Genomic DNA, 16,211 nt, shown 5'->3' on the forward strand with positions numbered 1-16,211 from the left:
GTTCAGCGTACTTATGACTCAAATTGTATTAGTTCCGAGGTAATAAAAAATATTGATCAAAATTTGAAAAATTCAAATGAATCTCACGTTTTCTATAAAGATATAACTCCGAAGTGCAAAATGCGCAGAAAGATACAGGAACCTGTAAACCACGGTTTGAATCCATCTATGAGCATACTGTTCATATACTGCTAACGAATAATTTTGCGTCAAAAAGGCTGAAAAAGAGAGCAAATTCAACCAACAATAAATTGTGCAGGATAGCACGAATGAAGCGACCTTTTTTTGGACTCAAAACCTGCGATCCTAAAGGTTTTTTTTGGTACACCGAGGCTGATCCAGACGATATTTGTAGTCTTAATTATTCTCCGGCACTGCGTTCGGGTTTTAACAAGACACTTGAGAGACTTTTCTCTGGCATAACAATTCTGAGGAAAGGTTTTCGGTGGGGGATGGATGGATGAAGGGGTGTGGTGGAGAAGGGGTTGGAAACTCGTCGCGGAGATGGAGTAAATTCAGTTTGGGCGCAGCAAATGAAAATGCAAAAGACGATTTCGCAACGAATGAGGGGCGGTAGAAATATTAAAAAAAGAAAATAAAACAAATTTTTGCGGAGATAGAGTGAGTGGACGATGATAGGAATAGGTTGTGAAAGGGAGGGCCAAAAAATGAAGGAGAAAGAAAGGCGAGGAGGGTGATGGGATGTAGTTTTTTCACCAGGAGGGAACGGGCGTGGAGAGGCAGGGGGGGGTTGTTGTATGAAGGGGTGGCTTGCGTGGGCGGGTGGGTGAATCGAACAGGAAGCTGAGCATAACTGACTGCATGCATGCGGTTGGACAATCGTTCCGCTTTCCTAAACACACTCACTCGTACACACACACAAACGAGCGGGGATCCCAAAAACCTCCCATCCCCTCCCCTCATAGCCCTCCGTGCGCCACCCCGACGCTCATTCCCCCACCCCACACGACCCCTTCGTCCCTCCCGGCCCTTTCCCCCGTCCTTCTCCCTCCATTACGCCTTGCCCATATCCTGCACGCCTCGTCTGCTTCCACCCTACTACTCGACTGCCCCACCCTCTCGGTCCCGATTCCCCACACATCCCCTCAACCCCCATCCAACCCCACGCACTGCCACGGCCCCTGATCCAGTTTTCAGCTCTCCCAAACCCGGACGGCGAAATGAAAATTCGCGATGTGCTGCACTCACCCCCTCCCCCTTCCTCTCCCCACACTCCCCTCCTCTATCCCCACACAACCCGCAGCCACCCCTCTGAACCCTATCCTGCGCCACGATGGCTCCCTCCAGTTTCCCCTCATACCCTTTCTCTTCGTTCCTTCCGAAAAAATTCTCCTCATCATTTCCACCGCTCTCCTATCTTCATATTTCGATGCTTTTTCCGCCTAGGTGGATGCATATATGTATTTATATATATTTCTTTTATGAAAAGAATGGCGAATGATGATGATTTTTACAAAATGGCGACTAGAACCAGAGAGGAGAAACTAATTGATCACTTGTCGAGACAATACATGACATCGGCTTACTAATGACCATAGCACAAAAGACAGATTGAAGTAAATAGAGTATTGCAACTTCACTCTAGAAAAAATAGTAAAATATACATAAAAAATAATAAAAATAAAGAATAGAGAAATAGAGGTAGGGATCTACAGAGCCTTGTGAATTTGTGATAGTCATATTTTCAGCGTTGATAGGCACATCTTTTACGACAAATGGCGAAACGGAAGCCAAACAGCTTCCACTTCATGTCTGAGAATGCGATCTGACCTTTTTTAATAGCCACTGTTTTTCGTATTTCATTTACTCAGTCAGAGCATCACCCACTCAGAAGGTTTCTAGTGAACTAGATTATCTTTTTAGTGATACGTCGAATCAGGAATGCTCCAATTTCTTCACAATATAAAGGTCTGATGTGGTCATATCATTCGCATATATTGGTCCCTGTTCTCAGTTCAGAAGAAATTCCGTTCAGTACTAATGTCGGCAGTTACAAACTTTGTTGATGATTTATAACATAACTATCAATAATTTGATACAAAACCCTTTTTAAACAAACGTAATCATTATAACTTGGATTCTAGGTAATTGATGGTGTAGCAATACAAAATATTTATTTTTTTCTGATCGTCCATAGTAAATGGGCACTTTTTCTGTAATTCTTAATTAATCGTTTGCTTAATTAAAGAAATAATCTCAGAAATTTAGAAACACATTAATGGAGCGCTATTAAATTAAATGATAATAGGTTTGCTTTGGGTAAAGCTCATCTCTCCGTAGACTGCTGTTAAATTTTCAGCTCTATCCTTCACGTGATTTCATTTTCATAGTCGATTCAAGCGGCAATTATTTGTTTATTTAGTAAATGAAAAAAAATAGTTTCGTGGGGTGATTAAACATTTCTATTTGAAAGACTTAACACCTAAAGATATAAAAGCCTATTGAATGAAGTTCGCGACACATCTGCTACTGTTTACAATAGGGTAAATAAGTTCAAACGTGGCCGTACATTCACAAATTATAAACATCATCACGGGACGTCCAGTGCAATTGACTTCCTCCCTCGTAAAACAGTTTCTGGCGTGACGTGGTGGAAAATATTCATATTGAAATTGAAAATACACAACTTGGCTTTTCCACATAGAATTTTTTTTTAATTTACGACCTAGGTTTCGTTATGGTATAACATCGTCAGGAAAAAATACAGGTCAAACCCAGTGTGTGTATATATATATATATATATATATATATATATATATATATATATATATATATATATATATATATATATATATATATATATATATATATATATATTATATATACACACACTGGGTATATATATGTGTATATATATATATATGTATATATACAGAAACAGATATAAGGAAAAGGGATAGGAACACATATAAAGGACGAACACAATAAAGGTGGGGAAGGCGGAATCGAACGGATCCGCCGTTCGATTCCGCCTTCCCCACCTTTATTGTGTTCGTCCTTTATATGTGTTCCTATCCCTTTTCCTTATATTTGTTTCTGTATATATGAGTATTTATTCGCCGTTTGGCGGGATTTCGTGTTTGAATGTATATATATATATATATATGTATATTATTTTTACTCTTGTGATCCGTTCGATTCCGCCTTCCCCACCTTTATTGTGTTCGTCCTTTATATGTGTTCCTATCCCTTTTCCTTATATCTGTTTCTGTACTCACTCTTCGAGAGCAGTTAAGCCTTGTTCGAGTCTTGTAATAATGATTTACTTATCTACTCACCTATAAACCTTAACCATTTGTACACGGACGAGTTGTAACTTGAAATGTTAACCGTTTTAGTATATATTTTTAGTAACATAATCTTAGTTTTATTTTTTTGACTGATGTTTTTAAATATCTGAAGTGGAATCTTAAAAGAGTACGAGGATATGAATATATAACAAATTAAATGTTTCTTACACAACTCACGGTATGTAAACCCTTGTATATGACAGTCGACTAGTGATTACTTTGCTAGGTATAGTAGGGAATAAAATACGGTGTTGAGAAAAACGTGAGGAAAGCAAGGCGGGTGAATGCCGGAGGTACTGAGAGAGGCAATGGAATACTGAACGTGGTACGAGTGTGGAGAATACTGGAAAAGAAGGTTACAGGGAGGATAAGTATAGGTACATTAGCTATACATCGTGTTAGAATGGCCTTAGAATACTAGAATTAGTAGTATCCAACGAAAACATCGCTACTACCAACCTACCTACGTGAGTTTCTGGGTCAGGTCTACTCGGTAAGTATGGCAAGGGGGATGAACTGACGCTCACGCTACAAATGTTTGAATTCTTCAACAATTAGATTAAAAAATTAGATTGATTTTCCCTCGCATGTCAATCTTAACCTTCAGGTGGACGACGGGTTGATCTTCAGAAAAATATTGTATGACATTGTAAATTCATATTAGTTTGAATATTTTGCAGTGGCACAATAATGTTCTGGCAAGGATAAGGATCTTATTACTATCTCCAAGAAAACTGATTTGTAAAGCCTCAGTAATTTTTTTAGGGTCAATACCTTACTTTTATCAAAAATGCGAAATTACTCAATAATAATACCTACCAACCTATTCATTCGCCGGTTAGATAGAATGGCATGGAATGAAATAAAACGTTTAATTTATCTTTTATTGTCTTAAACTATGCCATATTGTTATCAACACAAGTTTTTAACATACAATTTTGATTTTCTAATTTTTTGTGTTCCAATTACTAATTCATTAAAATACCTACGAAAAATAAGCTTTATTCAGTCTTATTCTGCATTCTCACTATTCCTATTTTCATTCTTTACGCACAGCATTGCCTAAATACCTTCGGCGAAGTCATTTTACCACGTGATCAGTGTTTGAGAGGCCAATATGTAAGATTTTACACATTCATTTTACAACCCTAGCTACAACTTACGACCATTGATTTAGATCACAGTCGCGTTGTCGAGCAAAATATCCTAGCCAGATTTGGTTTTGCTGGTATTTTTGTATACTTTATTTGTTTGGAATTTTGAGTAAATCTCTCGTGTATCATTTTCTTGTTACTTAATATCTCGTTCAAATTGGGTTATCAAGTATACAGAGGGGAGAGTTTCATTAATTTTTTTATTTTTTCCCACCAGTTACATTAACGTTTACCCACGTTGCATACATCATGTATTGTATCGTAAATTGACCGATTTCTAAATTGTAGGGTTGGGTCAATTTTTTCGAAGCTGTGTCAACACTTCCGCGACACGCGATTAAACTTGATTCCCATTTTTCGGCCCACGGCCAAAGGTCATGATTCTTTGGCGCGGCGGAGAAGACTTGGGATGGGTCGCGCGGAGGGCGGTCACCTTCACCCTCTCTTCGCTCTTGAAGGAGGAGCGGAGTGGGGCTGGAATTTGAAGTCGGAATTGTATCTAGAACTAGAGAACTTTCTCATTCATCATTTATATTCCAATTTGGATTTAAAATTTTAATTATGAGCGAGCGAGCGATGCTCCCATTCATAATGAGAACAAGACTCCTTGGCTCAAACTGGAGGATAACATTCGAAATATACACATCGAATCTTGAATGTGAAAGTTCTTGGTTTGAGTTACTCAGGTATATTTACTTGTCTATTTATCAATAATGTTTACAGTTAAGCGATATTATCCGGAGGTAGGTCACATTGAATTTAATAAAATGAAGCTATGTAAGAGAATACAGTACAGAAATGTGGATGTTCAAATGAAATATAGACCATTTAAGATATATCATCCAGAGTAAGGTTAAAAATAAAGTTTTTGTGAAATTACAATGAAACTAATGCAACAATTTCAGAGTGTAAAAATCATTCGCCTTGACTGGGATCCCAGTCAAGGCGAATGATTTTTACACTCTGAAATTGTTGCATTGAAATGCACATTAGCGGATGACTCCGGTAAAAGTTACTGCTGCGGCATCTCCCGCAGTTTCTTTACAATGTAACTACTTTCATTCCAATATGTTGAGTAAATTCCTAAGCTACGCCTGAGACAACACATTTCAATAGTTAATACCTGTCGATTATTAAATTTCACAACGCGGAAGTTCATAATTTTAAAGAAATTCACTGAGGATTCTATCTATTTTATGGATCTTTAGTAGTGAGTGGAGCTGAAATAAGGCATTGGGGTCGTAAGTTTTGGAAAAGCCAGGCAAATATTTACAATTGATGAAAGGGAGCTTGGGAGGGTTAGTTTTCAGAAGGATGGAAAAACCTTTATTTAGGATATAAATGGAAAAGGTCGTGAATATCGCATTTTCGTGATAGATGTTCTGAATAGGGCATATCGAGAATTCATGATAAAGTGTGCTATCATAAGAAGTATGTGACAGATGAGTAGCAGACGGGAATGCGTGCGTCAGAAGTTTGACTTCACGACGAAACTCGCCCATGCACTACTACCCGCACCGTCCAGAACACCGCAGTTCCACTGTGAACTTCTTGATAACCTCCTTAAAGACCAGGCGACTCTCAGGATTTCCTTTTTATCAAGAATACGATTATTCCTCATCGGTTCAAGGAAGTCGAAGAGTTAATAACTCGTGTTGAACTGGCCATGGATTCGTATGTGTAGGTAAAAAAAACAGTATGCACATCAGTACAAAGATTGAAGAAAAACAACTGCTGACTGCGAAAGAAAATAAGGTAGATACGATATAGTTTCAAAGTAGTGTTATTTTGGCCCTCTTACGTATTTGGTATTTTCAATGGTCAACCTGATGTGTCCCCCATGCGTGTATATATATTTATATATATATTTATATATATTTATATATATATATAAAATTGATATTTCAAAGAGTAGTACAATTAGCGAGGGAAAGGCGTCACGGACACTTTGCTCACCCACCTAGGTTGCTCCTTCGTCTCTCCCACCGCCGACTCCCACCCTCCCTCCCCCGAGCGGCCTTCAGGCGTCGGCCGACCGATCAGCTGCACCACCATCGCCCCTACCCGCGCCTCCTCCTCCTAACCCTTGCAGCCCCACCCCCCTCTCGCGCGCATCCCATTTCCCCTCCCGAGCCCCCTTGGGCGGCGCACCCTGGCGTGCAACAGCATCCGATTCATCGAGCATTCCCGGCGGGAAGGATGAGATAAATAAATGGGTGGGGGCACTCTCCACCCTATTCTTTTTTTCCGCTGCGGGATCGCCGCGCTTCTCTCTCTCGCGGCACCCCTTTCCTTCCCCTACGCCTGCGCTAATCCTCTCCCTATTTTCGGACCTGTTTTCGTTTCTCGTTTTATTTTTGAGGGGGATATTTACGCCAGCTAGCCCTGTGTGTATCAGTGCATGTCCGTGGTCAGAGCACGTGAGATTTTCTATGCACAAATTGGTTGCTGTATAAGGTAACCGCGCACGCATCAAACTATCCAACCCAATGCTCGAGTGCATGGTGAAATATGTTATTCTTGTTGCTGTTCGTTATTTTCCGCGTAATACAAACTTTTATGTAAGTTTTCGAGCAATAGATATTGCTGAAAATCATTTTAACGTTCATGGTTTCCGTTTGGTTAGTTCAAGGTAGTGATGTGTGGCCATTACCTGATTCCGATTGATATTTATGCAAGAACTGTGTGTGTAAGGGGAATGAAATACCGAAAGTTCATTTTTCGCTAAAATAATTCAATTTTTTTATTATTCCGTACGTTTCAGAGAGAAAGAACAGGATATAATGATTTTGAACAATCGCCGTGCAAAATGCATTGTGTCAAATAAAGCACTACGCCTGAATGACGTTGCTCTAAATCCAAGGGTATATCATGGAATTGCATTAATCGAATACGTCATCACTCTTATTCTAATGAAGTCGGTGGGCCTGAGAATAATAATGGATTACTCTAAACTATTTTGTGTTAAATAAACAGTCTTAAAGTTTTATAAAGTTTCACCTATTACTGTTTCTGAATCATTGTTATTACGTCGTATAATTATATTATTATTGTTATTATTAAAACCAGATTTTTCTTAACACTTTTTCTAAAGCGGGATACTAGACCTAAATACGAATGAGGCTTCAACATTTAACGTAATTAGGGTGCGTAATGGAAATAGGCATTCTTAAATTACGGAGTATATGAAGTTAATTTTTTACCGCCACTACTTTTTGACTCATATGAGGAAATGGGAGAAAATGGAATATTATATAAATGACATGGCCACAAAAGTTGGTGGAGAGCTGATCGTCTCAACTAGGTTTCCATATGAACGAGGTATATTTGTTAAGCGTTAAAAAATCAGTTCAGATAGAACGTACAAGTATTTTCCAGAAAAATGAGTGTAGTAGTAAGTAAATTCAATATCACATGGGAGAATATTCGCGATGGAAAAAGAAGGATTTCCAATAAGGAGGGTATTAATGAATAGTATGCTAAGTCTAGTGGTTAAGCAATATTAATAAATACCTTATCATGAATCGTGGCAGTTTGGGCCGGAGCCTGGTCTGTAAGGCAAGAGGACAGCTAAGATTGGAAGTTTTTGAATGTCAGCATGGGAAAAAATAGAGAAAATAAGTTTCGCCTTCACCGGGTTTCAGACCCTGAATCCCTCAATCGAGTGCGAGTCGAGTGCTTTAGCCAGTTAAGCTATCGAGGCGTCCTCTAAAACTCTGAAATTTGTTCGAATTTGGGTTCGGATCCCGGTCAAGGCAAATGATTTTTACACCCTGAAACTTTTGCATTGAAATGCACATTAGCGGATGACTCCGTTGAAAGTTACTGTTGCGGCATCTACCGAAGTTTCTTTGGAATCGTAAAAGTAGCTAGAAAATATCAAGAAGTAAATAATACTGAACGAGATGGTGAAATTTCTAGTGAAATGTATTTGATACCATCCAAAATCTACCTCCTAATTAGTACGTAGAATATTTACGAATGAATGAATAATTGTATAGGCACTTTAAACATCGCTTATGATTTAAAAATTCTTCTGAGATCCAAAATTGCATTGGACATTGAATTCTCTTCCATTTTTGGGAATTTATTTGAAACGCATTATTTGAGAAATATTGACATGACATAATACTTTGTGGCTTTAGGCTTACTTATCCATTATCGTCATTTAAAAAAATATTAATTTGATATAATATTTTGTGGGTTTAGGCTTACGTATTCATACTTGAAATTGTTCATTTTAGGTTTATTATTTTATGGATTTAAAGCCGCTTTTATGCACGAAAGAACATCCTATAGATCTTCTCACTTCCCTTCTTGAAAGTGTATGGCTTGATACAAGCGAAAACCTGAAGCATCTACATCACGTATATGACTGTGGGTACCTTGCTATAATATAGTGCCTCGGAGTGTCATCATGAATAAGTCCGCGAGATCTTGACATTTCATTTTAAACTCATTCCCACGATACATAAACCAACCGAGAATAGGCTTCGAACCCCTGTCAAGCACAAATACTGTTTTAGTCGCGGAAGGTTCTGAACAGAATGAGCTCTTAATAAAGTTCCTCTATCATCCATTTGCAAGTTATTCAAGATCAGATTTTTGGTACAGAAAGTGACCCTTGTGTATCTGTTTTTCTCGTTAAAATAGAAGTTAGTAACCAGGATTTGGATTCCTAAAGAATTTTCATTATTATGATAATCCTACTATTAAGATAACTTACGTGTCACCTATAATCGTGTATTAATAAGTAGATGTCTAAATTCCCGAAGCAACATATGGAGAAGTTCACTCAAAATAATCTGCATAGACTTAAATCTATTCACCGGCTTCTTAAACCGGATCGACTACGAACAGAATATAATTTCGGCGCTTTTGCATGAATACATTAAAACTATTATAGTTTGACTGGATGATTTTTAATGCTTATGATCATATAACTGTTACTCATTAGGGTTGAAAATTAACCTTTTTAACGCTTCGCTGCATTAGTGATTCATAATTTGGATAATAAATCGATAATTAACAAAAAGAAATCGTTACGAAATGTGATTTGTTAGATGCCTACCACTCTCCTCCTGTTGCAAAATCAGCAACTCCATGGCTACGAATTGTGTAATTTGAAATGGTGAAATTAGAACATAATAAAGAACAAATTATAACCCCTTTACCCCAGATATTTATCTATTACACGACCGGTTACAATGTATCACATCATCTTCTGGTACCTAATATACCTCTCGGCTGAATCATACAACACAGCACATTATTTAATTTCAAAGGAAAGGGTTCGAACATATAGGCCCGGCAGACAAACTTCTTAGCACAGTATTAACAACAGTGACAATCTATTTTCGTACACTCTGAGATTTTCTTATTATTTTACCATTTACGTATTCATTAATGTTAGAGTTCTAATTTTAAGTAAAAATAATTTTGTATTACTTTGAAATGTGATTGATGATGATAATTGATTGAACGCGTTTGTAAACAACTTTCAGCATCGTGAAGAGCTCCACATATATACTCGTATAAATATCCGTTCGCTTAACTTTAAGATTTTGCGCGGCTTTTTCACGAGTATTTACAATCTTTCATTCTCTTTCAAAAACCTCTATCACTCTGAAAATGAAACAATAAGTATGATATAAAAATTCAATCCGGTTTCCATTTTAACTTAGCTAAATATCAATGTGCAATGAATATCCAACCATAGTAACACTCATTATGACTATCATATAATTAGAAATGCTAAATTCTAAATATCTCTGGGTAAAAGTTAAATAAAATTCATTTTTGGAAAATAAATGCCGAAACAGGGATACTAATATACTTTTTGATACATGGAAATATTATGGAAATATTTGCGTTCATTTCTTCATCTCAAAAATTAATTATCGCTTCGAAATAGTTAGGATTCTACAAATGTATTGCGAATTTCCTGACTCCACCGACTATTTCTAACGAGTCACCGAACACCTTTGAGACGACAAAAAATCCCTAGGCATCTTGACACATTCCGTACTCAGGCCATGTCCATCGCTTCCTATACGTTGCAATATAGGCGGTGAGGGGGACGGGACGGCTCAAAGCTGTTTCAAAAAGCACGGACTCGAACCCCTTTTGCTGAACCAGCCCAAACCACTCTCTAGTCACCTCTCCCCCTATCGGCCACCCACAGCCCCCAACCATCCACGCCCCAGGGGAGAAAGAAAGGGGTGGAGGAGGAAGGAGGATTTCATGGTGGGGGGGGTGGCGGAGACACACCCTCTATCTCATCCCCCCTCCTCTCTCTGCATCACCCTTCAGTTTCCCCCTCGGCATCAACCCCCCCCCCCCGTTCCTCCCAACTTTTGCTACCGTTCCCCTCGGTTCTTCTTTTTTCTGCTCGATGCAATGTTTGGACTGCCCAGCCACCCGTGCACATCACTTCGACGCCGCCGCTGTTGCTCCGTTCGCCGATACCAATCCCCTGCCCCTCTCTTTTTTTCTATTATCCCCTCCAGTGTTCTCCTCCTACCTCCCGGTCGACGTTACCTCTCCTCCCCCACCCCCCTCGGTGCCACACGTACCTCACTCTTTCCCGCGTTCCTAGAGAATATCCATCGTCCATTTCCCGGGCTGGAAAAAGCCACATTGACGCACCCTTCTCAAAATAGCTTCTTATTGCTCATTACTGCAAATATATATTTTTTAAATAATATTAGTCCTTATAACGCCTGGTCGATGTTTTATGTTTCATATGGCCTACGAACGATGTTCCCTATTTCTTCGTTTGTGTGTATTTTCCTAATTTTTTAAGTACGTCCATTACCGATGAAGAATATAATTAATATTACTATTAGCGGGTTAGATGTTTCAGTACAATTTGGGCCGCAACTGTCGAGTGTTCCATAAAAATGTGGATAAAATGTGGGTAAAAATAAAATATATTCTCACTTAATTTTCATTTCAACGGAATGTTTTTTTCAGCATTCGTTTATTTTGTTTTAAAGTTTAAAAATCCAATAAAATGTGCTACTCCTTTATCAAAATATGTCAGTAGTTTTTTGTGAGCTTTCCACGTAGTTTAACATGTGTTTCTTTTTTCTTTTCATTTTCCCCTTTATATTTTTCACTAAAGATTTAAAATCAAGGCAGAGTTTCTTCGGGATTGCTCAATATGCCTTGGCCTTTATTTAGTGATTTAATTGTGGTTTTATTCATTCAGTAGCACTTACATGTTCAAAGGAGTGGCTGAGGTGTTAATTTTGAAAATATATCCACTGTTCATTTCCTTACCCCTCTTACCTCTCTATACTCTCTTCTATATATACAGGTACGGAACATAACTTCCTTTTTTGATAGCGTTTTGCGTTTGAAAAAAAGGATGATATGTTGCCACACCCTGTACTAATTTTCAAATAAAGAGCCGAACATATATTTTTACTTGAAAGTCTTGAAGATTAATTCTTAAGATTAAACGAATTAAAGTTTCACCAATTAAGGCAAATAAATTGTGAATTATTGATTATAAAAATGAGCAGCAATCGTTGACATTTAACAGCTATCACATGATATTGAAAAGAAACATCGTAGGCATGATAAAATGTACGAATCCGAATCAATTTTTTTATTATTAAATTCCATCTTCGTTTTGACGGGAGGGAAAATATTTCGGGTCTGGTAGCACTTTCTGTGGACATTGTGGAATTATCTTCCGTTCATATTCAGTCTCGCAAATAAACGATGTGATAATTTTAATTCAAATTTCCATTCAATGATACAGCAAAAATGCTCAAAAATCTTTCATTGATATGTTTTATTCTATGTATTTCCAATTTTTCATTATAATCCAAGTCATCTTCTGTGATTCCCTTGTCTTCTATAAAAAAATGGTCCTTTCTTTCCCAGCCAAATTCTATCACGCTTCGTTTGTTTCCCTTCTCCTCAAGTTTGCTATCTCCATCTTTTCAGCCAATTAATCTAGTTCTTTAGAATAACGCCATATGCAATTAATGACGTCAGCATTGATTCTAGTCTATGGAGAATTACTATTCCCGAATACCGAGAACGTAGTTATTCCACGAATGCTAAGATTATATTTCTGCTGATATTACCGGATTGATTTCTCAACAATGAATAATATAAAATGTGTTTTTAATTGCCATTTTCCAGTCTACACCGAGCTTAATTCAAAAATTGTTATGAGCATTTTTTTGGAAAAATGACGAGCGCTTATGTTCCCATGTCTAGTATTCATAGTGCAATGCAAGCAAAGTTATTTTCCGTGGACGCTGTGATCGCAACGCAACTTCCTTTCTTGTCTTGACCTTAGTCGTGACTCCTTTCCAGTTCCTCAAACATCTCAAAGAGCAATAAAACTCATAATTATAGGATTTCAATTTAATGGACTACAAGCAAAATTGAAAAAACTTATTTTATGTAAATGAGAGATTTATTAATTTCATCGTCCAAGTTTAAATAATAATAAAAAACCTTGTATTAGTACTTAACCATATTAATACGTACATCTTACATCTTACACTGCATATTAGAAATAATGTAATTACTTCTGATAAAATACAATCGCTGGCGTGCCGATTCATTATTTTGATTCTTCAGTTTTATATTCCCCAGCATTTTTTTTATTTCCAGGCGTTTCCATAACTATCGGAATCAAAAAATATTACCTATACATTAAATATTACCAACACATTAACTATTTTTACGCGTAAGTTGGCGGAGAAACCTGAACATGGACACTTTTTTTGGATAAAATTTATGAAATGAACATACTATGGGTTTAGCTAATACTTTCACCAGTTTCCTCTTGAACGCATCTTCCTTTGGTGCATGTTATATTCTGGTTATATCGATATGGAACCCATAACTCTTGTTTGGGCTGTATTGGTATTAATATCATAACCTAGGAATATTTGACGGAAAACATCTCACAATGTGATTCTTAGCGTCAGGAATGCTGGTTAAACTTTCTGCGTATTCAGGTCATGCATCGTATTTCAAGAACAACCAATTTTTACTTTTATGACTTAGTTAAGAGTTTAGTAATTTGAATGTGGTTCTAGATATTATTTTGTAAATTAATCTCAAACTCTTGATTTATTCAAATATCCTTACAAATATTCTTTCGAAGGTTTCATCCTGTTTATCTCTCGCAGATTGCCTCAACAAGAATGGCTCTCCCAAAGGGCTCTTCTCCAAAGTTCTAAGCTGTGGTGTTTCATCAAACTGCCAGCAATTTCACTGGTAAGTTTAACTTGTCTTCTACTCCATACTTTTTGGGTGGATGATTTGTTGTGTTGATCAGAAATCTTCCTCGGGCATTCTAGAATAATGATTAAGCTCTCCAATAATTATATTTTCCCAGATTAATATGAACTTAATTCATTTCATTTCATTGTACTGCTATTACATTTAGATTTATCAGAAAAATGGAAGTCAATTACCTTTCTAAGTAGTTTTCATTCTTTACTTCACTGAATTCCTACTAAAATACATTTGTACCCATTGATTCATCATTTCCCTCCATCATACATCATTTACTATGGTGATTACATTAGCACCTGTATTCAAGCTCTGAGCAATATATATTTCTGAAACTATGGTTGGGATGATGAAATATTTTCGAGAGACAAATATTTCCATTCGATAAAAAACACAATTACAATGCTTATTTAAAGTCACACATTTAAACGGGTTTTCCAGTTGTAATAGCTAAAAGAAGTGTGAAATATGAAGTTATTTTTGGTGCTTATGGTGCATTTTACCACAAAGAAAATAGGATATTGCTCGTAAAATTCAGCAACCACAGACGGATAATGAATAAAAAAATTACTATCGCTAATTTCTTCTGTAATATTAGGCTTTAGTATTTGGTTATACTTATAGCTTTTCTTTTTCCTACATTCCATTACAGTGATCTAAAAACTATCACACACATTTTTATACGCATTAATTTCCAACTTTTCCACTAATTGACTTCTGTTTCATGCGGAAATAAATTTAACCAAGACTCTTCGCAACTTCCCAAGCACTCATTACTTGCCCAAATTCAACGTGATGCCTCACAACGGAACATAATTTGGTCGCCTGCTGAATGCTCAAGTGAGTCAACTTTTCATTATTTTGAAATTCCAGTATTGACTTATTTTGGATGAGACATGGACCTGTATAACACCATTCATTTTATTTTTACGATCAATGTTTGTCAAAGAGAACAACAGAAGGTAGTTTATATTACTCGTAGGATGAGATCGTTCCTAACTTGAGTCCACCAGCGATCTTCCTCGCTAATGTCTTGTTTACACTTGTTTACGTATACTGCGAATCTGCTTGGGTAGATATTACCAATAATAGCTTAATTAATTCTCCCAGATAACCTTTTAGAAATGAAAAAACTGTGACCACTTCCCTCAATAAAACAGTGTTTTCTTTGATTGTGTGGGCGTGCGCGAATTTTTCACTTAACCCGGTGTCGCAAACACATCAATTCATTTGCGACTCCAGCGTCGTTATTTAAAAATCCGGGTCGCCTTTTTTTGCACTCGAATCAACAAATGAACGCCCGGCGTAAACAGAAATGGGAAAACAAACGCACAACGCGGGGCCCAAGCAGATTCGGCTTCTCGCCTTATTGATTTGAAAAACAAGCGGGCGGAAAATATAATCCAGCAACAGTTGCACAAATATTATGCGACGTTTGTTTGGGAAATTAATTCAGTCGCACAATAATAACCTCGCGCCGAAAAAATGCGAAACGGAATAATGAAAACCTGAAACCGAATTGCCACTGTTAGAGGTTATGGGCGTGGCCAAGATAAACAGCGAATTATGACTCGTTTTCTGTTTTTACGTTATTACTCAATCCGAGCGAATTTAGCTGATTCGTGTAACTTGCTGCGCCTCCACTCACGCGTTTTCCTTTCCCCTTTATGGCGTGTTTATCACTTGTTATTCGAGGGAAAAAGAGAGGCCGTGACATAATGCATGGCCGTTCGCTCTTTGTTTAACATTAGCTAAACTAATACAGGAAATTATATGTTTTTATTATTCCAGAGAAGTAGAAAATTGGGAATTCCAATTCAAATTTCAATCATTCCTATGTTTTGTTTAAATATTTCTAATCCACTGCTCCTCACGCTCTATTTCACTATTCTCAATGCATTGCCATTCTCAGTAGAATTATTTATTTGGTAGGACTTTCACAAAAATGCGAATGCATCGACAAGTTTAAGTAATTGCAGTTGTTTTCCGTATCATATTCAAATGGGAAGCACTTCTAAATAGGACTGGTGCCCAAGGTGTGCCTCCCTTCATAAGATCAGAATGACGTCGAATGAGCGTCAAAACTGGTAAAGAATCTGGCTAAATACTCATAATTAGGCATTTCATAAAACAGAAACTAACTTTTACGACTTTCCACGATAAGCTAGCGAATTGAATTCATTTTATCAGACTAATTATGTTAACCAGTGGTCAAACCCCGCGTGGTTCTATATTTCTGTTATAATTTCAACTTCTACCACTGCCTTTCTCTGAATAATTTGTTCTTTTATTTTCCAATTTTCTACATACATACATGAAAATTCTCTTTCACAAAAACATTACTTTTAGGGCATAGAAATATGTAAAATAAAGATATGCGTCACATAAGTTGGTGGCATTCTTATCATTAGACATTCCTAGTTACACCATCACCAAAATGATCCATCTCCTTTAGTCTTTTTACATTTCTATCGCC

The sequence above is a fragment of the Hetaerina americana genome, unplaced genomic scaffold (assembly GCF_022747635.1).
Source record: "Hetaerina americana unplaced genomic scaffold, ioHetAmer1.1.p SCAF_17, whole genome shotgun sequence".
In the NCBI taxonomy this organism is placed as follows: domain Eukaryota; kingdom Metazoa; phylum Arthropoda; class Insecta; order Odonata; family Calopterygidae; genus Hetaerina; species Hetaerina americana.